The 23,419-nt window shown below is 34.3% G+C and overlaps 1 non-coding gene and 1 pseudogene across 1 annotated transcript; one reads left to right on the forward strand and one right to left on the reverse strand.

The window, feature by feature from the left end:
* The window catches only part of LOC143410628 (transport and Golgi organization protein 1 homolog), a 47,133-nt pseudogene extending 24,941 nt beyond the window's left edge, over positions 1–22,192 (forward strand).
* On the reverse strand, positions 671–777 carry LOC143411024 (U6 spliceosomal RNA). Its single transcript, XR_013092755.1, has one exon. It is a non-coding gene; the product is annotated as a U6 spliceosomal RNA (small nuclear RNA).
* Positions 22,193–23,419: the final 1,227 nt, after the last annotated feature.

Raw genomic sequence — 23,419 nt, forward strand, 5'->3', positions numbered from 1 at the left:
GAGGTAGATATATTTAACCTGATTTAAACGTTACATAGTGTATACATGCATCAAAATGTCATGTTACCTACTTCAATAATTATAATGTTTATTTCTATGTACTAATTAAAAAATAAATTTAATTAGAAAAGCTTTAAAGAAAACCATAGAGAATAGTATAATGAACCCATGGGCCATCACCCAACTTAACAGTAATTCCTTGATAGCCAATATCAGTGAGTTTTTTTTTAATTTGTTCTAATTGGTTATACATGATAGCAGAATGCATTTTGATTCATTGTACATAAATGGAACAAAACTTTTCCTAGTTGTACACAACATGTGTAGTAGTCCTACATGTACCTCGGGTAATGAGGTTCATCTCATTCCACCATCTTTCCTATCCCTATGCCCTCTCGCCTGTCCTACCTCCCCTTTGCCCAATCATAGTTCCTCCATTCTTTCCATGCCCCTTGCCACCCACCTCACCCCCATTATGGGTCAGCATCCACTTTCAGAGAGAACATACAGCTTTTGGTTTTGGGGATTGGCTTACTTCCCTTAGCCTGATATTCCCATTCACCCTCAGATGTCATAATTTTTTTTCTCTTTTAATGCTATAAGTAACATTTCATTTTGTATATGTACAACAGTTTCTTTATCCATTCATCTGTTGAAGGGTTGTTTCCACAAAACTATGGAATGCTTCACAAATGTGGGTGTCATCCTTGCTCAGGGAACATGCTAATTTTTTCTGTATTGTCCCAATTTTAGTATATGTGCTGCCAAAGCAATCACACTCTGAGTTTTAACAAATGTAGATACCCATATAAAAACTACCATAATCAAGATATAGAACAGTTTTTTCACTAGAAAAGGGGTTTCCTTGGGATCCTTCCCAGTGAGTTCCTTCACCACCTGTTCCAGGCAACCACTGATAACTTTTTTTTTTAAACTATAGATTCATTTTTCCTACAGTACTATTTCATATATATGCCCCTATAAGTGGACTCATATCTAGGAGTGCAATTGCCTCCTATGTTTAATGTATGTTTTTATCTTATGTGATACTGTCAAGCCATGCTAATAAATGACCACAATCATTTTATACTTCCACCAGCAATTTAGGAGACTTCCACTTGACTTCATCTTCACTAGCACTTGGGCCATTCTAGTGGGTATGTCTTTGTGAGTTTATTTCCTGATAACTAATGATTTTGAGTGAACTTTTTTTTTTGAGATAGGGTCTTACTAACTTGCTTAGGCTCTTGATAAGTTGCCAGCCTCAAACTTGGGATCCTCCTACCTCAACCTTCTGAGCTGCTGGGATTACAGACATGTGCTATCATGCCTGGATCAAATACTTCTTCATGAGCTTGTTGACCATACTGTTTTTGTATGTCAACTCTCTCTGGCTAGCTGGAATCCAGACTTCTCCCAACTCAGTGCCAACTGTGGGATTGGTTAGCTTATAGTTGTTCTTGGCCCTCACAGGTACTGCTTAGAATGTAGCCCCAAACTGAAGACCACCTCCATGCAGATTTCTGGAACTCTTTTTTTCTTTGTGGCTCCCATCTTTCTGGTAGTTTTCTCTACATGTTTTTGGCTGCTTAATCTCCTGGAACTCTGGTCTCTTTCTCCTCAGTGAGACTGTTAGGCCCCATTTGGGTTCCCCTTCCCAAACTGAGGTCTAGAGGGTGCCTCAAGGTAGAATGCTCACCTATTTGTTCTCCTTCTCTTAGGGGTGACAGTTGCATGTCCCTTGTGGCTTTCTATCTGAAAAATAGCTCTTTAAAAATATATTTTGACTGTGCATGGTGGCACATGCCTTAATATCCTAGTGGCTCAGGAAGCTGAGAGAGAATCATGAGTTCAAAGCCAGCCTTAGCAAAAGTGAGGTTCTAAGTAACTCAGTGAGACCCTGTCTCTAAATAAAATACAAAATGGGGCTGAGACTGGGGATGTGGCTCAGTGATCAAGTGCTCCTGAGTTCAATCCCTGGTACCAAAAAAAAAAAAAAAGAATATATATATATATATTCCAACTTTCTGGTTGCTTTCAGTGGGAGAACAAGTCTCATATAAGTTAATTGATTTCTCCTTTTGTTGTAACTTTTTGCAATAATTGAAAAAAATATGTTTGTGGGACTTCTAGGATATATTGTAGTTTTGGTGAATAAATGACATCCCCCTGGTACAACAATTTAACCTGTTTTCTCTATTGCCTTTTTTTTTTTTTTGGTGGTGCTGGGATTGAACCTCAGGCTCCATGCATTCTAGGCAAGTGCTGAGCTAACAACCTCAGCTTCTCTCTGTTGCTTTATATTTCTTGGAAATTCATAGTCAGGTTTAGGTTCAATTCTTTTTCTTATGAAAACTTAATAGGAAATACTGCATTGACATATGCATATCCTCTCCTTTGATGTTGACTACTAGTCAACAGTGACATTGGTGAGATTTGCTAATATATTATAGGTTGCAAAATAGCAATGGTCTGAGTTGCTGGATTTTTCTTTCTTCATTTAAAGGATGGGATGCCTACACAAATAAAAATTTGATTATTCTTTTTTTTGGGGGGTGGTATTAGGAATTAAACTCAGGGGCATTTGGCTAGTGAGCCATATCCCCAGCCCTATTTTGTATTTTATTTATATACAGTGTTTCACTGAGTTGCTTAGCAATTCCCTTTTGCTGAGGCTGACGTTGAACTTGCTATCCTCCCTCCTCAGCCTCCCTAGCTACTGGGATTACAAGTGTGTGCCACGGCGCCTGGCTATGATTGATTATTCTTTACACAGTTATTTGGTTTGTATAGTTAAGGCAGGAGATAAATATTTGATTCCTTTTCTTTATTTAAACACTTTTCAGAATAGTAAGGTATTCTTCTAGCTTATCAAATGATACCCAAAGGGGCTTGAAATCTTTTTATTGTTTCATTGTTTTTATTTGTTGCCATAAAATTAATTAGTTCTTTCATATATTTAAGTTTTTGTCTTAAATGAATTTTTTAAATTATAAAAACCAGGTTATCTAAGAGAAAAGAATGATCCAGAGGGATTCTAGCCAGGTGTTAGACAATGTGATGATATAGGGCCTGTTACAAACTGGAAAATTTAAAGTATGCTCAATTTAAAGTATTTAGATTCAGGCTGGGGTTGTGGTTCAGTGGTAGAGTGCTTGCCTAGCATGCATGAGGCAATGGGTTAGGGTTAGGGTTAGGGTTAGGGTTAGATGGTTAGGGTTAGGGGTTTGATCCTTAGCACCATATAAAAGCAAAATAATGTGTCCACCTGAAACTAAAGATAAATAAATAAATTTTTTTAAAAAGTATTTAGATTCATTATACTTGAAAACACTGCAAGTGAACAAAAAATATGAGACTGTCAGTATCCTTTCTCTTGAAGAAACTATTGGAAAATATTGAGGAGGTGGATTTCTGATGAGGAGGTTGGTTCAGAATTGCCATGATTCTTTGTGACTGTTTTGTTATAAATTTAAGGTTTCCCATTTCTTCTAATTTGTCTATTTCAGCTGTTTACTACATTGCCTGATGAGTATCAACCTGGGCCTGATTTTTATGGACTACCATGGGAGCCTGTAGTTTTCACTGTTTTCTTTGGATTGGTATCCTTTGTCATTTTCTTTTGGAGAACTGTTCTTGTTGTGAGTAAATTAACTTACTTATACCTTAGTACATAAGCACAAGGATTATTTTATATAGTCACTGCCCCCCCACTTTTTTTCCTTTTCAGTTGCTAAAACACAAATTAGTGGTTTAAGTCAAACTAACCTTATAAAATAATTTAGTGTGGGTGCAGTTGGTAGAACTGGTAATTCTTACAGCCATCCTGACCAGTAGTTTCATACGTATCATAAGTCTTAAAAGTGGGATAAAAGATGGGATAGGTTAGATAAATATCCTTTTATGTAGCATATATGTCTAGTAATCTATATTAAAGAAATAACTATGCTTTGAAGATTTTGGTAATGTTTTTCAGTGGAACAGTGTATTAGATTGAAGACTTAGCACAACATAATTCATTTAGGGGATATTGTATGTTCGCTTAATGGAATAGTAGGCAGATTTATCTATTTCAAAGCTTTGAGGTACAGAAAATGCTCACAATTAAATGTGAAGTGGAAAAAAAAGCAGAAACTAAGATTTAAATGTTGATGAACTGTATGTTAATATAAACACATATAAACAAGGGGAAATGCTACAAAGAAATACAGTAATATGAGAAAAAGGAGATAAGATAATTTTTCCAGTCTTTTATATATATTTTTCCCAGATTTTATGATTTGATCATATGTTCAGAAAATACCTTTTTATTTGGAAGTATAGATTATGTGTTGTCCAAAAATCCATTAAATGTTTTGTTCATTAAGTCTTTTTTTTCTGAGCAGAATTAGTCTATCTCTGTGTATGTGTGTACATATATGTATAAGTGTATATATATAAGCTTATACATACATATGTTTGTACTGTAGGTCATTCTGTTTCATAGTTATTTAACAAAATTGGAAGAAAATTATTTTAGGTAAATGGACTTTGCATATGAAAAGCCTAACAGTTAAAGAGGCCAAAAGCATTGGATACAAATCTTTTCAAATCTGAGTGTTCTTTTTCTGATTTCTTAATTATATCAGACATACCATTGTTAAGATAAGTTTCCTCTCCTTGTACAATTGAGTGTAAAATCTCTTAAAAAGCATTCCCTTCTTAAATAGAAGAATCGTTTGCCTGGATTCCTGTGAGGAATTTTCACAGTTCAATCTCATTGAACTTTTTCTCAGCTAAAAGGAAAAAGGAAATAGAAGGATAAAGAGAAGGGAAAAACATGAAAACACTTTATATTTCTCTCTTGTTTCTTTCATTTCAAGAAAGAAACAATACCTGTTTCTCTTTTCACTAGGTTATGTGGGATCTGGTTCCTAGCTGTTGCTCCTCAGTTTCAGCATTTGACTTTGGAGCTTTAGTCTCTTCCTTAGATGACTGCTTTTATGCTACTTCCCATTTTCTTCTGTTGTCATTTTGAGTAAAAGGTTAGCAAGGCTATGACATTAAAGAAATGCCATTTCTTTCTGTGTTGGAGTTTTCTGAATGCAATTTCCTATTACGAAGATCCCATGGATGATCCATGGACATATCTGAGTATTCCATCACCATTTATAACATTTGAAAGGACAAGTATATGCTAAGTTACAAAGAAATTTAGTGATTTTTTTTTTTAAAAATTCTGCTTAGGTTTTATTATCAGGCAGTTTATTGCTGTCTTTAGGAAATGATTGTTTTTGTCCTTTCCAGAATATGTTAATTGTCATTTCTCTTCTTGCTTGTGCATTTTCTTCTAGCAGTCTTCCCTTTCAGATTTCTTGCTATATATTTAGTGGTTTGTAGAAATAAGATGATGTAGCCTATTAGTTTCTAAATTCAGCCAATAGCCAAATTTAAATTGGAGTTCTAAGATGTTTTCTGGTGAGTGAAAGTGGCATATCTTAGTACAAAGATTATGCCTTTAATATTGTTTCCTCAAATTCCTTTTGAATAGTTATTGTTTATAGACTTTATCCTGGTTATTTAGAATTCTCAAGTAAATGATTTTGAGTACACACACACACACACACACACACACACACACATACACACACACATCTTTACTGTGAAATAAGGTACATATCTTAGTGTTTTCATGTCAGAGCCTATTTATGAAATATAACTACCAATTAAATTTAAAATGCTTGTTAACCTTTACTTATTTTTAATCCTATAAATTTATTATTCTGAACCAGAATGTTATTAAATTCTCACTTGGTTATGATTCTGACTGTTGTTTTAGGAATGCTGTTTCTATTGAGCAGATGTTTGACATCAAATTTAATCTTTTTTCTCTCTTCTAGGTAAAAGATAGAGTATATCAAGGTAAATTTTTAGGTTTCTTAAACTTGTATTGGTGTTTGATGTGTGTTTTATGTATGTTAGAAGTAGATACAGTGACTTTTAATGTCTATTACTTTTTTTACCTCCTGAAAAATTTACTATTCCTAGGTTGCTAGCATGGATAACTGAGTAGATGATGATGGTTCCAACTCTGAGATAGGAGATAAAGAAGAGAAACAAATTGTGGATAGGGAGATGATAAGTTTTAATTTGGGGCAGATTAACTTTGAATATTGATGTAATGCAGATGTATTACATTTGAAGAGTATTTCTATGCTAATGATTTAATCATGCATTAAGTAATTGAGTAGATAATTAAAAGAATGGTAATGTGAATCAGTATGCTTTCATTTCTGTTTTTCTTTGCAAAGAATTAAATGATTCCATTTTCTGAAAAGAAAGTGTTTTGAGAAGGGAGGAATATCAAGCTACAACACTTTACTGTATTTCCCATCCTTGAAATAAGCTTAAATTGAAATATCATTTTGGATGGGAAGGGTACCTGGGATTGAACTCTGGGGCACTCTACTGAGCCACATCCCAAACCCCCTATATTTAGAGACCAAGTCTCACTTAGTTGCTTAGTGTTTCGCTCTTGCTGAGGCTGGCTTTGAACTTGGGATCCTTCTAGCTCAGCCTCCTGAGCCACTGGGATTACAGGTGTGCACCACCGCGCCCAGCAAAATATCATTGTTCTTATATTTTTCTTAAATTTTAATAATTTTATACTCTTATTGCTAATAAGCATAGATTGCTTTTTAAAAACATAATAGTTATGCTAAGAAGTATTTCCTCATAGTAGTATATAACATGTCTTTGCTTTTAGTAGATTGAGTAATTGGATTTCATTTAGTGATTGTAATAATCTTGTATTTCCCCCTTTTAGTCACTGAACAGCAAATTGCCCAAAAGATAATCAATTTCATGAAAGAAGATGAAGAACTGATACAGAAATTTTCAAAGTATGAACAGAAGGTATAATTATTTTTTGTTTCTTTCTCCCTTGGTTCTAGCTTGAATCATTTCTACCTGTTTTAATTTAAAAATCATATTTTAAAGTTTTTATTTTATTATTTCCTACAAATCATCCAAATTCTAAGCAGTCATATGTATTAAGTACTGCTTTCTTCTGGAAAAGGTCACTTGTCTGGAAGTAACTTGTATAGTAGCACTATAATTTGTGTATCTTAATTCTGAATGCTTTATTTACATAGATAAAGCAATCAGAGAAACAGATCCAAGAAACCATGAAACAAAATATGATTCTTTCTGATGAAGCAACAAAATATAAGGTAAAAATCCCTTCTTTGGGGGGAATTACATTCTAAACTCAAAAGTAGATGTAATGAGTGAGTAATCTTGACACCTTTTTTCCCAGGATAAAATAAAGCTTCTTGAAAAAGCTAAAGAATTTCTGGATGAGAGAGCTAAAAGTCTTCATGTTATGTTAGAATCTGAAAGAGAACAGAATGCTAAGAATCATGACTTGGTAAGAGTTTTGCTGCTAAGTGTTGCTTTAATTTGGCTTTTGAAATATTTTGTAAAATTGGTTAAGTTGAACTTAGTCCAGCTGTTAACTAAAGTAAGATTAGGAGTCAAGGATGTCAAACCCACATCTGTGCCCATTTTGTGGAACTTTTAAGTACTGATACAACAAATTATTTTTATAGGCCTAGGAAATATTTTTATTCTCAACCTTGGATAATTTTCATATTGCTTTGCTCTGCCCTTGGAAACATGCAGATCACCAAAAAACTATTGTCCAATTGAACAGTATTTGTTTACTTTTTACTTGAAAGAGTAATGAATTAATCAATTTTCTGTACTTAAAAAAATTTTACTTACATATTTCATTTTCAATTTCTATAAATTTCTGTAATTACATAAAAGTTGCAAAAGATAGTAGAGAGTGTGTTCTGAAATATCCTACCCCCAAGTAAGCTTGATCACCTAGCTGAGGTAGTATTTATCAGATTTTGTCACTGTAAAAATTCTTTCCAATCCTTTTCATATTATATTCTTTGGAAGTTACCATGCACAGTCCACACTTAAAGTATGAAGATTTACGAGCTCAGGCTGCAGCTCATGGTAGAGCACTTGCCTAGCATGCATGAGGCCCAGTATTCAATCCCAGGCATTGCAAACAAAGATTGGGGAGTTATGTCCACTTCCTTAAGGAGCGAATATCTTTATAAATTTTTGGGAATTCTTCTGTATGTGAGATTAGTCTATTCTCCCTTAAATTTTATCATTTTTTACTTCAGATAAGAAAATTTTAAAAATGATCTTGGGAAATTCTTTTCTCTATCACTACAAAAAAAATTACTAATTTGAACTGGTTTATTTGAAACAGTAATTAATTAATTTTCTATGCTTTAAAACATTTTATTATTGCATTATGATTTTCTATACTTTAACCTTTTTTTCTGGTTATCTCATAAACAGTAAGGTTGTGGATGCCATGAAATATTTATGACTTCATTTTCCCTCATCTCTTTCAGTTCTTGATTTTTTGCTTAGTCCAAAGCTGGATCCCCTGCATTACTGAAATGTAATGGGATGGCTTAACAAATATTTTGTTGTGTTTATCTTTTTTAGTATATATATGTGTGTACACACACACACACATACACACACGCACACACGCACACACACACACACACACATATATCACTATTTCTACTGAAATCCTAATGCATATTTTGTGTTCTGTTTTCACCTGGCAGATAATTGAAAATAAGAAATCTATAGAGAAGCTTGAAGATGTCATTTCAGTGAATACTTCTGAATTTTCAGAGGTAAAGCTGCCAACTCTTGCTAATGGGATAGTTGGCATAATGGGATATTAATACTACATCTTAGTTTTGTTGCGGACCAAAAATTTGAAGTGTGCTAAAATGTACAAAAAATGAGAACTATATGATGTCTGGTTTGGGAAAGTATAACTTTGTTTTTTCTTTGGAATTAATTCACTAACTCTAGTGTTTTGCATTAGCTTCAAATTGTCTTTAATGAAGCTAAGCTTCGTGAAGAGAAGGTGAAGTTGGAAAGCTGTCAGCTTCAGAAAGAAAATACCATACTTAAGATGACGAAAGAGCAGGTAAAGAAAATTTGATGTCATACATAATGTAAACTAGAGAAGTGAATATCATTATCTTGTATCTTTCTTGGATCTGTTTCTGAGGTAAGGAATATTCATGTAGGACCTTTTCTAGATATGCAAAGTTTAAACATGCTCCCTAAATTGAATGCATATATATGTTCTCCATCTGTTTTGGATTTTTGGATTATTGCTTTTCTTATCAAATGTCAATCAGTTATTAACTTGCATAGCCTCAAAGAAACTTTTTAAACCAGAAAATTAAGTATTTTATGATCCTCTTTTGAGTAGTTACTGATTCACTGGCCAAGGGAAGATTACATGATAAGGAGTCTAAATTTAGGAGACAGTCATATGTGCCCAGCCATTCCTGCTGGAGGTAAATTATTTGAATTGGCAGCAATTTTCTGGGGAATGCAATAAACAGGGTCAACTTCCTGAGAACTCTGATGTTCTTACTGCAACTGTGAGAGTTGGGGCCACTCTGCCCTCTTCCTTAACCATGGTCTCAGCCCCCTCAATTGAGGCAGGCCACCGAGGAGTATGGTTCTCTATTTCTTTGTCTAAGTCTTGTAGTCCTGATGTATCCAGTGCAGAAACCCCTCCCTAACCCACAGGAATTCATGTGTTTTGACTTTTCAGTTGCAGCAGGAAGTCAAAGACTGGTGTACATCACACGCTGAGCTCAGTGAACACATCAAATCATTTGAGAAGTCCCAGAAAGATTTACTTGTATTTCTTAATCACAAAGATGATACTATTAATGTAAGTTTATACTCCAAATACATGTTTCATCTCATGATTTCTCCTGAAATCTTCTGAATTAAAATCGAGAGTCTTCCAACCTTTTGCTTCTTTTCTAGGCTTTGACTAATTATATCACACAGTTGAATCGGTTACAATGTGAATCTGAATCTGAGGATCAAAATAGAGAAGATGAGTCAGATGAATTAACCAACGGAGAGGTAGCAGGTAAGATCAGTCTCAGGGAGGTTGAATCCTTTTTTTGCTTTCCTGTCTTTAATTAAGTATTTATACAGATGCCACTTTTCAGCTGGCTGATTTTCTTCTTAAGCTTCAGGGTTGTAGACACATATCACTGGATCTATAGATATGTCTGTTGCATTGGCAGAGGTGGGTTGCTGGGGTATAATGTAGCAATAGGCATGTGAAGAACACTGACCTTTTCTATCCCATTGAAAACTAGTAAGTACACTGCAGCTACAATAGTCACATCCTGTACAATACTTAGAGTATTGAACATTGTACAGTAAGAAAAATTTATTTCTTATGCAGATGATAGTTGATTTTGATATTCATCATCTCTATGGCTCTGTGGTTTTAAGGTCCACAGTCAGTCTTAAGAGTCCAGAGGTAGTTGGAACCATAAACTAAGGCTGTGAGAACAGAGGCTAGAGACTATCAGAAAGCTAGAGAGAGGGAGTGTAACAGTGTTTACTGATGAGGAAAATATTTCCAGATGTTTTCTCCCAAGTTGGATATTGCTTACATAGCAAGTATTTCAAACCACACCTGGTAGTAGATTCAGGGAGAAAATAGAAGATTGAATCTTTCTAAATAAGATACTTAGTTGCCCTGGTGAAGATAGATCTGAGAGAGAAGAAAAGCTTTTATCTTACAAGAATAGCATAGATAACATTTTAGTTGTGCAAATTAGAAATTCACCTTTTTTGTTTTGTTTTTAAGACAGACACAGTACTTTTATTTATTTTTATGCTGAGGATCAAACTCAGTGCCTCACACATGCTAGGTGAGCACTCTACCACTGAGCCACAACCCCAGCCTGAAATTCACCTCTCTCTCTCTTTTTTTTTTTAAATCTAAGCTTGCAATTCTCTTAAAAGTCATTAGTCTAATCAGTTTAGTTATTTAATTGATTTTTTTTTCTTCTGGTGTTTGAACACAATCATTATTTAGTTTGGGGAAGTTAGGAGAATATAGAGTTAAAAGTAAGGAAAGAAAAAGCTAAAGTCTTTTGTTTTTTATGTGATCGGAATGAGAAGATCAAAGATCAAATTAAGCAGATGATGGATGTCTCTCGGGTATAGTTCTTTGTAAGAGTCCCATAGTGCTTGTGAATTCTTCCTGTGCCTCACTTTTAAGAATACCTCTCTTTTCTGCAATTTTTAGACACAAACTACAATATCAGTAGTTGAAGAGGATCTAAAACTTTTACAACTTATGCTAAGAGCCTCGATGTTCACAAAATGTAATCTAGAAGGTGGGTTCTTTTTGAGAAGAAATTGCCATGTTGGAAAGACTTAAAATTTTATTGGAAAGACAAAGAATGGCTTCTTGCTTTCATGCTTCTTACTTTTCTTGGCACTACTCCCTCAAACAAGTTCTTAAGTCCTTGTACACATATAGAGATAAGCTGTTTTATCCTTTACAGACCAAATAAAGAAATTAGAAGGTGACTGCAATTCACTACAGTCTTCTAATGTTGGACTGGAAGAGGAATGCAAAACTCTAAGGCAGAAAGTGGAGATTTTAAATGAACTCTACCAGAAAAATGAGATGGCACTACAAAAGTAAGATTTTCATTGTTTGTTATGTTATCACTGTGTGAACTAATAGGTAATTTTATGTTTTCTTAAGATTATTTACAATTTCTTCCAGTTGTAATAAGTAGAGATTTGTCTTTTTTCCTTTGTGTTTTGTTTCCTATAAGTTGCATTTTTCTTTCCATTGTCAGTCTTAAGGGTCCTGAGGTAGTTGGAACCATAAACTAAGGCTGTGAGGACATCGTAATCAATTGTCAAATTCATATGAAGGCAGGAAGTGGTAAAATGGTATTAACAGTCACTGATGTGGAAATACCTCTCAAAGTTCTAGACCCTTTCTATGATCTCCCTATTTATTTTAATTACCTTTCATTGTGATCAGTTATGTAATTCTAATGTTTTGAACTTGTATCTCTAACTCTGGACCTTTAAAAATACTGAGTGATTTGGAATGACATGTTTTAGTAGAATAAAAACTTCAAAAAGGGATAATATTTACTTATTGATGGTACAAGTTTTGGACTTGAATATCTCAGATGTTCACACAAAATTGAACTGTGGCAAGGACCTTAGGAGTTATGATTACAGAAGTACTTGTTTGTAGAATATATTTATATATTTATCTTCTTAGTGTGGCGCTAGTTATTTTTTGAAAGTTCATTTGAAGTTTTTAATCCACAAAAATACTTGGATTCTCTAAAAATAGGTTGTGTCAGATTTTATTTGTTTGCACCTGATTTTACTCTTCGGTATATATATATATATATATATATATATATATATATCTTGTAAAGCAAAGACAGACCTTCTTACAGACCTAACTATTTTTAGGTATTTTGACTTCTGTTGCCTAATTAATGCATTAAATATTGAAATCTTTCCATTAACTTTTCTAAAATTCTGTGATCTCCAAGCGACCTTTTTAGAATCTCAAATTTTTGTTCAGGCCAGTTCTAAATTCCTGGCCTGTTTCAAAGAAACATTTCTCATTTTATCACTTTTTTTTAAAAAAGAACACTTGTTTTCTCTGTCCCTACTAGTAATCTGAATGACCTAAATGGCAATTATTTTTTTTTGTAATGCAGTTAAATTGTAGCACTATTTTTCTCAACTCCTCCAAAATTCATTCAGTCATCATCTGTGGTTTTTACTCTTTTTACTCATCCCCAGGTACTATGTTAGTTCATGCCTGTGTCATCTTTTCTGTTTCTAACCTAGATCATCTGTCTTCATTCTCCATTTTTTATATTTGTATATAACTTATTTCAAATTCTTAGTAGTTTTCTCTATAGCCGCTTGAGTGGACTTTCTAAAATATAAGTCTCTCCATGTCAATATGTGCGTGTGGTTTATGAAGAATTTGCTTTCTATTTGATGACCTGTTCTTTTTTTCTTCCTTGTATCTTTTTAATAGTTTAAATATTTTTAATTATTTTCCTCATCCCCTGTATAAGCTTGATGTAATCATAAATTATAATGGAATTATAATTATATAATTATAATTTTATTCATCTTCTCATAATTTAAAGGCCATGGTATATATTCTGGATTTAATAAAAACCTGACATAGATTAATAGGTTTATTATTTTTTTATGGACTTTAAGTAGCTCCTGAATCAGATAACTGTTGTGGCATTGTATGTTAGTACTTCATATACTGTGAACTCCACAAGACATTCATTCAATTTATACACATATTTAAAGTTTCTGTAGTTCTGCATTCTACACTGTTGGTTTCTTATTTGAAATTATTTTCATTCTATTTGAACATTGTCCTTTAATGATAGATTTGATTAGTGTATCAAAGGTAGTACAAGGATAAACAGAGAATAGTATTTTATTCACTAAATATTGCTACCTTTATAATCTGTATTAGGTTGACATGAACTTCATAATTAGAGTTAAAACCAGTTTCCATTTTTAAAGGATCTTTCTTTTGGCTACTGAATTTTGACTGTTACTTAGTTTTAGCAATTTAAAAATATCCAATTAATTACCATCTGTTTAAAATTTTTTTTAATTATCATTATCATTGTTGTTTGGTCTTATCCCTCTTCTAGTTTCTGTAGTCCTTTCTCTTTTATTTTAACAGTTGTATTGGGAAGTGCCTAGGTATAGTTTTCCCCACCCCACCCACTTTTCCTCTTGCTGTTATGTTGCTTGGGACCATTAAACACTTCTTGAATTTTTGAGTCTTTTTCTAAATGTTGATTTTACCTCATTCTCTCTTCTGATTATAATAATGCATATTAGAATTTGATTTCCCCTGCCTCCTACATTCTGGATTTACTTCTTCTGGATATTTTCTTCTGACCTATGTTAAAAGCTCTAGGATTTATTTCACTTCCCAAATCTGCTGTTAAAATCATTCATTGAGTTTAGGATTTTAAAAAATTCAGGGTTTAAAATATTATTTTAGTTGTAGAAGGACACAATATTTTATTTTTTATAGGATTTTTTTAAGAGAGAGAGAAAGAATTTTAATATTTATTTTTTAGTTTTTGGCAGACACAACATCTTTGTTTGCATGGGGTGCTGAGGATTGAACCCGGGGCCGCACGCATGCCAGGCGAGCACGCTACCGCTTGAGCCACATCCCCAGCCCGACACAATATTTTATTTATTTTATGTGGTGTTGAGGACTGATCCCAGTGCCCCACACATGTGGGGCCTGTGCTTCACCACTGAGCCACAACCCCAGTCCTATTTCAGTACTACAGCTCAAACCCAGGACCTTGAGCCATGTGCTCTACTATTGAGCTACCTCCCCAGACTCCTTGCTCTTTCTCATAAGGGACTAGGGTCTTACTGCTTTCCAAGCTATCTTTAATCTCATAATTCTGCCTCTGCCTCCTGAGTATCTTCGACTGTAGGTAGGTCACCACACCCAACTATTTCTTGGTTTTATAGTTTCTAATCCTTTGACAAAATTCATAATCTTTTTTTTTCCTCTTTTGTGGTGCTGGGGTTTGAACCCCAGAGCCTTGTGCATGCAAGGCAGCGCTCTACCAACTAAACTATATTCCCAGCCCTGAAATTCGTAATCTTGACTTTACTTTTTTGACTATATAAAGCACAGTGATTTTAAAACATGTGCGGATAACCCCATTAGCTGGTTTCCTTTTCTGTGGGATTTTTTCTCACAGAATTTTGTCTTATGGAGTGCCTGGTCAGTTTTGATTGGCCAACATTGTTGTGATAATTATAGATGAAATTTGAGGACTAAGACGAAGTTATCTTCTTATAGAAAAGTGTTGAGGTTACTTGAGTAAGATTGTCACTTTAAACTTAGTCAGCAATTAAGATAATTCAAAAATGACTTGTCTTTTCAATGTTTCAGTATTGTTCCTTTTAGATTTTTTTGTCTGTTCATCACTTAAGTGTTCTGTACTTTCTAATCTAAACTCAAAGGCTAGGGCTTTTATTAAGGGTCCCTTTATTGGTAGCCTCATTTTTCCTCTAAGCCCAGGAATTTAATGAAGGCTTGGTTCAGACTCATATCTTTGTGTTATCTTTAATAGGAGAAAAGTACCTTAAAGTGCCAGCCTTACTTGTAATTCTGAGATTCCTTTTTCTAATGGATCTTGGCCACATACATATATCTTCACTGACTTTTTAGCTTGGATCCCTTCAAACACAATTTTATATTCTTATAAAGATGTTTTGATTGTTCTTAGTGCTCTCAGACTAACTCTTTGATAATTGGAAACAAAATTCTCTCTGTCCTTCAAGATTCAGTTTTCTCCATATTCCTTCTTAAGCCAGTGGGGAAAATTATTATATTCCTTTATATACCTGAAACAGTGAGCTCTTTTATTCTTTAGCATCTTACAAGGTAACTAGTATATTATAGCCACTCATGAAATACTTGCTGAAGAATTAAATGAGAAGCTATATAAGAATATATTATCCCCTTTTTCTATTTGGTATCAGTAATCCTTTTTTACTGTAGTTCTTCTGATTTATGGAAAATTAAGTTTCAAGTTAATTATCTTTTGAATTGGAAATATGGCTAAAGTAGTACAAAGATAGCAGAAAATAGTATTTTTTAAATCATTAAATGTGGCTACCTTTGTGTCATTAGATGAACATCTTGAGTTTCATGATCAGAGTTAAAACTTGTCAGTAGATAATACTCTGATAGTGGGTCAGTTTGGCTTCTTTTTCTGGTTGATAGACATTATCAAAACTCAGATTTGTCTTTTTGCTTAATTTACAATTCTTTTGAAATGAATATCTAAAGTGTGAAATATGTTCTGTGGTTAATTGCATAGCTAAAATATATATTCTAGAAGATTTTTTCTTTGACTGACTATATGTTTATTATGGTACCAGTCTTGGATTGAGAAAAGAGTTCCTCCATGACAAAGATATACTTAGTGTCCTACCCATGGCAGAAACGAGAAAAGAATTATCCCCTGCTTTATCCTAATATGTTTAATTATGTTAGGTTGATCAGTCCTGATCTTCCACATGGAAGTATAGTGAGTTTTTATTATCTTACACACAGGAGACTTGCCCTTGGGGCACATGTTGTTTTCACATTTATTTTATTTACTGGTAAGTAGAGAATTAAGAGGAGAAGTTAGAAAATGTAAGTGATTTGCCAGAGTTTGATTTATGAAATTGCAGGTTTGAATTCCTATTTTATGTGCCTAAGCATTTTATAGAATTGTGGGAAGTGATATTCACAAAGAGAAACTTTTGATTTGATAACTGGTTTTATTTTAGGAAACAGAGTCAAGAAGAATGTGAGAGACTAGAAAAAGAGCAGCAGCTGTCAGCTGCAGATGAAAAGGTGGTTTCCGCTGTACAGGAAGTTAAAAATTACAAGTGAGTTCAGTTTCTAAAGGAGGGTGTCAATGTCTAATGAATTAGTGTTATCTTTCTTTTTACATTATGTAGATAGAAGAAAATAGCATGGAAGTATAAATAATGAGAGGATATGAACACATTCAATTCACACAGGAGAAAAAATAAATTTCAACTTAACAAATGAAAAATGTTAACAAAAATTTACTTGTACCCAATGGGCAAGACCATAGGGAACTTGGTCAATGCAAACAGTTCTGGGGGTTTTGTATGTTGTAGTAATTCTTTAAGAAATAAGTTTGCTCTGTGTTATATCAAGACCCACAAAAGTGTGGCATTTGATAGACCTTGGAAATCTTCTATGGATATAATTTGAAAAAAAGAAAAAGTTTTAAGGAGGAAGATATTTCTAGCAAAATTACTTGAGAACACACTGATGAACAGTTAAGGAAATTATAATTTATCAATTCAGAATCTCTAGCAATTAAATGATAAAGAAGTTATTAGTATTAGGTTTTTATTTTATTTATTTATTTTTGGTGCTTTACTACTAAGCTACATCCTTAGACCTTTTTTTTACTTTGAGACACAGGGTCTCAGTTGCATAGGTTCCCACTTAATTGCTGAGACTGACCTCGAACTTGTGATCCTCCTGCCTCAGCTTCCCAATCATTGGGACTACTGGCATGTGGCATTGCACCTGGCCTGTAGTATTAGTTTTGATCACACTGGATTCATATAACTATAGAAATGTTTTTCTTATATATGATAAAAGTCTTTAAAAGTATAGCTGATGGAATAAAGGGAAAATGGTCAGAATGTTTCAAATTTTATTCAATTGTTGTAATTCTTAGGCAGAGAATTGAAGAGATGGAAGAAGAATTACAGAAAACCGAGCGCTCATTTAAAAACCAGGTAGTAATTAATACTGTCCTGTAGTTGCAGAATTCTTTGATATCTAATACAGACAATTATAGGCTATAATAATGAATCCCTAAAAACATTTTTTTTAATGTGTTGTCTTTTTCAGATTGCTATGCATGAGAAGAAAGCTCATGATAATTGGGTAAGATTTTTTCCCCTTTTCTTTATTTTTTGCATAGCCTACCACAACTGAATTTGAATATTTTCTCTTTAATAGCTCAAAGCTCGTTCTGCAGAAAGAGCTATAGCTGAAGAGAAAAGGGAAGCTGCTAATTTGAGACAGAAGTATGTGATTTTTGGTATCTTACTGTATGTTTTATAGTGTTTTAAGGTTATGCTAGATATTATCTATGATTGCTGTTTCATAATTCAGCCCATTCTTTCTCAATATTCAAGACTACTGGAAATGACCCAAAAGATGGCAATGCGGCAAGATGAACCTGTGATTGTAAAACCAATGCCGGGGAGACCAAATTTACAAAATCCTCCTCGGAGAGGTAGGGGGCACTTTGTAAAAGGAGCTATTTTATTTCTTGGTGCAGAATGTATGTAAATTACTTTTTATTTCCTTGTGTAATGGTTATGAAATAATCTGAATGATTTGCTAAAGCGGGAGGTGTGGGGGTTGGTGTCAGGGAGAAGGCTGCCTTAAAGTAGTAACACGGCATTGTTGTCTTTAGGTCCACTGAACCATAATGGCTCTTTTGGTCCATCCCCCGTGACTGGTGGAGACTGTTCCCCTTCACTGACAGCAGAGCCAGTTGGGAGACCTCCTTCTGCTACTCTTAATCAAAGAGATATGCCTAGAAATGGATTTGGTGAGCATTTACATGTTGCTTTATAGTAAACTACTTCAAGGTTTTGTTTTTTTTTCCCTTTTGAATATTCTAATGAAAACACAGAATTTGGGCCTGTACAATATATAGAAGATAATTTCTTACTTTATCTTAATGAATGTTTTCTGTAAAATCTGTTCTAGAATAGAAAACATTTTTTTTCCCCTGGAGGTCCCTGTATTGTTTTTTTCTTTTAAATTTTACACTGTGAAGTGTAAACCTTTATCTTTAAATTAAATCTCTATGGTGTTCCTTTTCCAAATATTATAAAAGTAGCCTTAAACTTTATGTAGCATACATATTTCCAATATGAAATACTGAGTCTTATTTCCAATTCTAAATAGGACTGTAGTCTTGGTAAGATTGGAAGTCAGGTTATACAGACTAAAGAAAAGCCAACTTACAGATACTTCAAGTCTGTAGCTTAAAGTTTAGGACCAGTACGTATTAATTTGCTGTTCTATCAACCCAAGGCAGTTCTTTATTTTACTTAAGTCTCTTCATAAATTGTGATTTATGTTTTGGGCAACCCATTTTTTTTAAAATATTTTTAATTGTAGATGGTGTGGTGCTGAGAATCAAACCCAGTGCCTCACACATGCTAGGCAAACACTCTGCAACTGAGCTACAACCCCAACCCCTGAGCAACCCATTTTTAATGTTGCTTTCTAGTTATTGTTGAACCCTGACCTGTCCACCAGTGGTTTATTTCTTCTGAAAAATACATACAAGGGCTCTGATCTTTTTTCCCAAGGGTCAATGGATGGACCTTTACCTCGTACTCAATGGTCTTCTGAGGCATCTGGGAAACCCGTTGCCTCTGGTAAAGAGACCAAGTAATTTCAAACAATCTGTAATTGTGGATGCAGGATTTTTATTCTCTTCATGTTAGAATAAGTCTGAATCCATTCTTTGATCTCTAACAGACCCAGGATGTGGTCCAGCTCACATGAACAGCCGCTCCAAAAGTTCTTCTCCAGCTAAGGTGACGGATGAGGGCAAGGTAAGTTCTGTAGTTACTGTGAATCACGTGGTCGTGCAGGAACATGTTGCTTTCCTACAGTACTTGCTCTTTGCTTTATCCTTCTTTGTGTTCTATTTGTACTATCCTATTTGTTTTTTAAAAAGCAAACTGTTCCCCAAGAACCTGAGACCCCCTCAGTTTCTACCATTACTTCTTTAACTGAGCATCCAGTTGGAGTAAGTACTTAGAGGTTGAGAACTGAATTGGGTTTTATTCTGTGCATTTCTGGGAAGGATATTCAGAGCATGACACTGATCTTGTTTGCTTTAAACTGCATGCAATATTGAGCTTAGTTTTCTCCTTGGAAATGTGGCTTAAGTGTGTACAACTATAATGAACTACAGAATGTGAAAAGTTATCACTCTAACTTTATATGGTGTTTTGTATTGAATGTTCTAAGGCAAAGTAAATTCATTATAAATTATATAATTCATCATTTTTATTTTTGTTTGGAAGAATGCTATTTAAGAATTCCTCCATTTGTGCAAACCCTATTTTGAGTGATTTGAATTAGATTGGTATCAGATTTTCTGAAAGTGAAATACTCTTTCAGTGCAACAATGATAATCTGAAATGACCTCTTGAGCCACTCCCAAGCATTGTTCTCATTTGTTCACATAAGTGCATTCTCTTGTAACTGTGTTGCTATTATATCTGGTAGGTCTTCTGCAGCTCTATAATAAAATAAATTTTTAATTGTTTAGTTTCAAACTCATTACTCATAGGAAATGATAAATCAATATCTCAAATGGTGTACAGTAAATGAAAGTAAATATTAAAGCCTTGTCTTCCTAATTTGTGTATATAGCATTGTGTTGGAAAATACTTCTCAAGTTCCAGTGTATACATATTCCAGGAATATACATCTCTGGAGCAATCTAAGGGCAGCTTAGATAAGACCCCCAAACCCCTTTGTGGTAGAAGATTTAAAAGAGAGCAAAGACCCGTTGTTATAGAGGAGTAGAGGTGGGAAAAGCATGGCTTGGAGGCAAACCTGGGATTGAGACCCTTTAATATGCAGTGTGGCCTTCAACAAATTATCATAATCCATTTGCTTTTGTTCCCTCTTATTTAAAACAAGACAGTCTACTTAAAGATCTCAGAGGTTGAATAATTATGAAAGACTTACTGAAGATACTCTGAATAGTAGCTATTATTACATGGGTACAGAATGTATTTTTCATTTTATTCTGTTCATTTTTAATATGGAAATAATGAGCTATTGTGTTGAAAGGGAAGTGATGGGGAGGAGGGGGACTCCCTTTGAAATAGGTTGTAGTGAATACAGCATGACATACTGGTCAGAAATCACCTCTGTTAATAACCTCTGCCAGTCCTCTTGCCTTTCCCTTTAGATATAATCACTAACAAACTGCTCCCTCTTGTGGAATCCTTCTAACTTCTGTAAGCTGTCAGTGGGAATACACAGGAGGGGTGGGTAGAGTTTTGTTGCACTGATGGTGTTCTCTGGACAGGTGCCTGTTTTGGGTTTTAGCTTTTATCGGTGTTGGTACTTTGTCTTAATACATAGGAATTTTAAAACTTTTAACTGCTTTCAAATCTTAAATTGCAGGTTAATATGGCTATGAAAGGGCTCCCTCCTTTCTCAGGGGTACCCTTCATGGGGCCCCCTATGGAACCCCCGATGAGACGGCCTCCACCACCTCCCTTTTGGTATGGACTGCCATTTCAGCTCGGTGGGCCTTTTGGGCCTCGGCCAATTCCTCCACCATTTGGTATGATGATCTGAACAGTAGTGGTTGACTTATAAATCACATTCGTCTTTCATTTCTATTGCTTGCTAAAACAGTTGGTTGCTATCTCAGGTCTTAACAATGAAAGGATACAGCTGAGTACATTTTAACTTTTCCTCCAGTTTTTTGGGACATATGGGACACTACATAATCTTATACTGAGATAGGCAATAGCTATCTCATAGACAAGGATAAGGGGCTATATAGAGAAAAGCCAGAAATATTACTTCTGCAGATGTTTGTTGAAAATATGTTGATATGCACTGCAATAGATGAAAAGGTGGATGAGACACATGCCATAACTTAAAATTTTGTCACAGATATGAAAATCCTATAACATAAAGTTTGTAATCACCCATAATGGAAGCATAGGCAGTAGGTTATAGAATATAGAAAAGGAAAAGTCAAACCCTCCTTACCTTGAGAAAAGTCAGAGGGAAGTATTAAAGAGGAGGATTTAACAGTGACCTAATAAATGTTGCTGATTTAATTAGGTGGCTGTGGAAGGCCTTTTCCAGGAGGGCATGCACCTTGATTTGATGGCATGTGTAAAGTCCATGCTGAAATACTTCATGAATTTTTAATGGATACAGTAATAAATAGTGGGATTTCCTTTTATCAAAATTTCTTTGATGTAGTAAAGTTCTTATTTCATAATCTATCATCTTGTCATGGTAATATAGTACTTCCAAATATAAATGGAGCTCTTGTGAGATAGAAATAATTCTGCAATTATATAGTAGGGAAAGAAAAAAGATAAGCCTGGAGCTAGGTAGAGCCATGTTTAAATCCTTAATATGTTGCTTCATGGCTGGTTGGCCAGGCTATAACCTAAACTTGTTCCATTTCAGTTTGCCTCATCTGGCAAGTCAGGATGTTCACCAGTTGATGTTCTAGGCTTGGGAGAAATTAAAGACTTTATTAACATACTTGAAATCACCCAAGTTCAGAAATTTCTGGGTATTTACATAACTTTCTTTTTATTTTCCAGGTCCTAGTATGCGTCCACCAATAGGCTTCAGAGAATATGCACCAGGTGTTCCACCTGGACAATGGGATTTGCCTTTTGACCCTCGTGATTTTTTTCCAGGACCTGCAGACCTTTAGGCTCATTTGGTCCAAGAGAGTACTTCATTCCTGGTGCCTCATTACCACCTCCAACTCATGGTCCCCAAGACTATGGGCCACCACCTGCTGCAAAAGACTTAATGTCTTCAGGCTTTAAAGATGAACCTCCACCTACACCCGATTCTCAGAGTAGTGAGGGCTGTTCATAGGCCTTAAAACAGGGCCCATAAAATTAACCTCTGACACTTAGTCAGAAAGTGGACTATGAACTATTCATTGTGTTGAAGGATTATTGGCTTCAAAATATAAAAGTTTATTTTAAATGGTTTATGTTTTTAGAATGAAGCTCCCTTGGTGCAGTATACATTTGGAGCCAAAATATTTTCCCCCTAAATATCCCCCACTTAAACTAGAGTATCCTTCCAACTTTAAAATGTGCAATAAGGAATACCTTTGTTTTAGTTAATGTAGCATATACAATTGCTAAATGATTTAGAATGTCATAATTATGGACATTTCCTGTGGAAATGCTTTAAGAACATGTATTTCCAGTATCCTATTTTTAGTGTATTCCAGTTGATAACAGAGAAATGGTGTTTTATAAGCTTGATTTTTCTCTTTAAATATCTGGTCGCAGAGACTGTTACGCTAAAAATGTTTACTCAAAGATCATAAACTTCATTTTCCTTCTTGCTGAAGTTCTTTGTTGTAATAGTTCATAAAAAATTGTTTATTAATATTTCCCAAGTGTCTGTTGATTCATTGGATCGTCATGAGACTTTGTGCCATTGGGGAAGCATGTAAACTCACTCTCAGAACTGAAGATGGTGACTTGGCAGCATATTTCCTGTTGCTCACTGTTAAGGAGGCTGGACCTTTGTCAACTGTGGACTTATACAGAGGAATTTCTTTTACTTGTGAGAAGTCTTGTGGCTCTATTTTTGTAGCACATTCATGTACTTTTTTCTAACCACTGTCCATGTGAGAATGGTTTTCTGAGAATGAGTTTACATTAGTAGCAAGAGTTGTTTGACCTGAAGTTCTACTGCTTTTGCCATTATTGCATTAAAACAGTAAAATATAGGGTGGTATGTTGTGTCTATAAAAAATAAGGAGATTTCTTTTTAAAAAAATGTGCACATACACTCTTCTCTTTCCCATACCTTGCCACTGATTTTCAAGGAATATGATAAAAAAATTAGAAAAGTATAATCCTCTAAGAATGAATGAAACCCTAAGGCTTATAATGTCCTTAATCAGCAACTATGGGCTGAATTAAATTCTGGTTTTTTTACAGATACTCAAATATATTTTATTTAAAAATCAATTAAAGCAAGTCCTGAATCTGTAACTACTGTCTTTAAAACAATGTTCCTAAGAACTAGCTCTCCAGAGCTGTAATTTTAATTACAGCAATTTTAACAGTACATTTTAAGAGGTTTAAGATTTAAATAAAA

This window comes from Callospermophilus lateralis, chromosome 11 (genome assembly GCF_048772815.1).
Source record: "Callospermophilus lateralis isolate mCalLat2 chromosome 11, mCalLat2.hap1, whole genome shotgun sequence".
Classification (NCBI taxonomy): Eukaryota; Metazoa; Chordata; class Mammalia; order Rodentia; family Sciuridae; genus Callospermophilus; species Callospermophilus lateralis.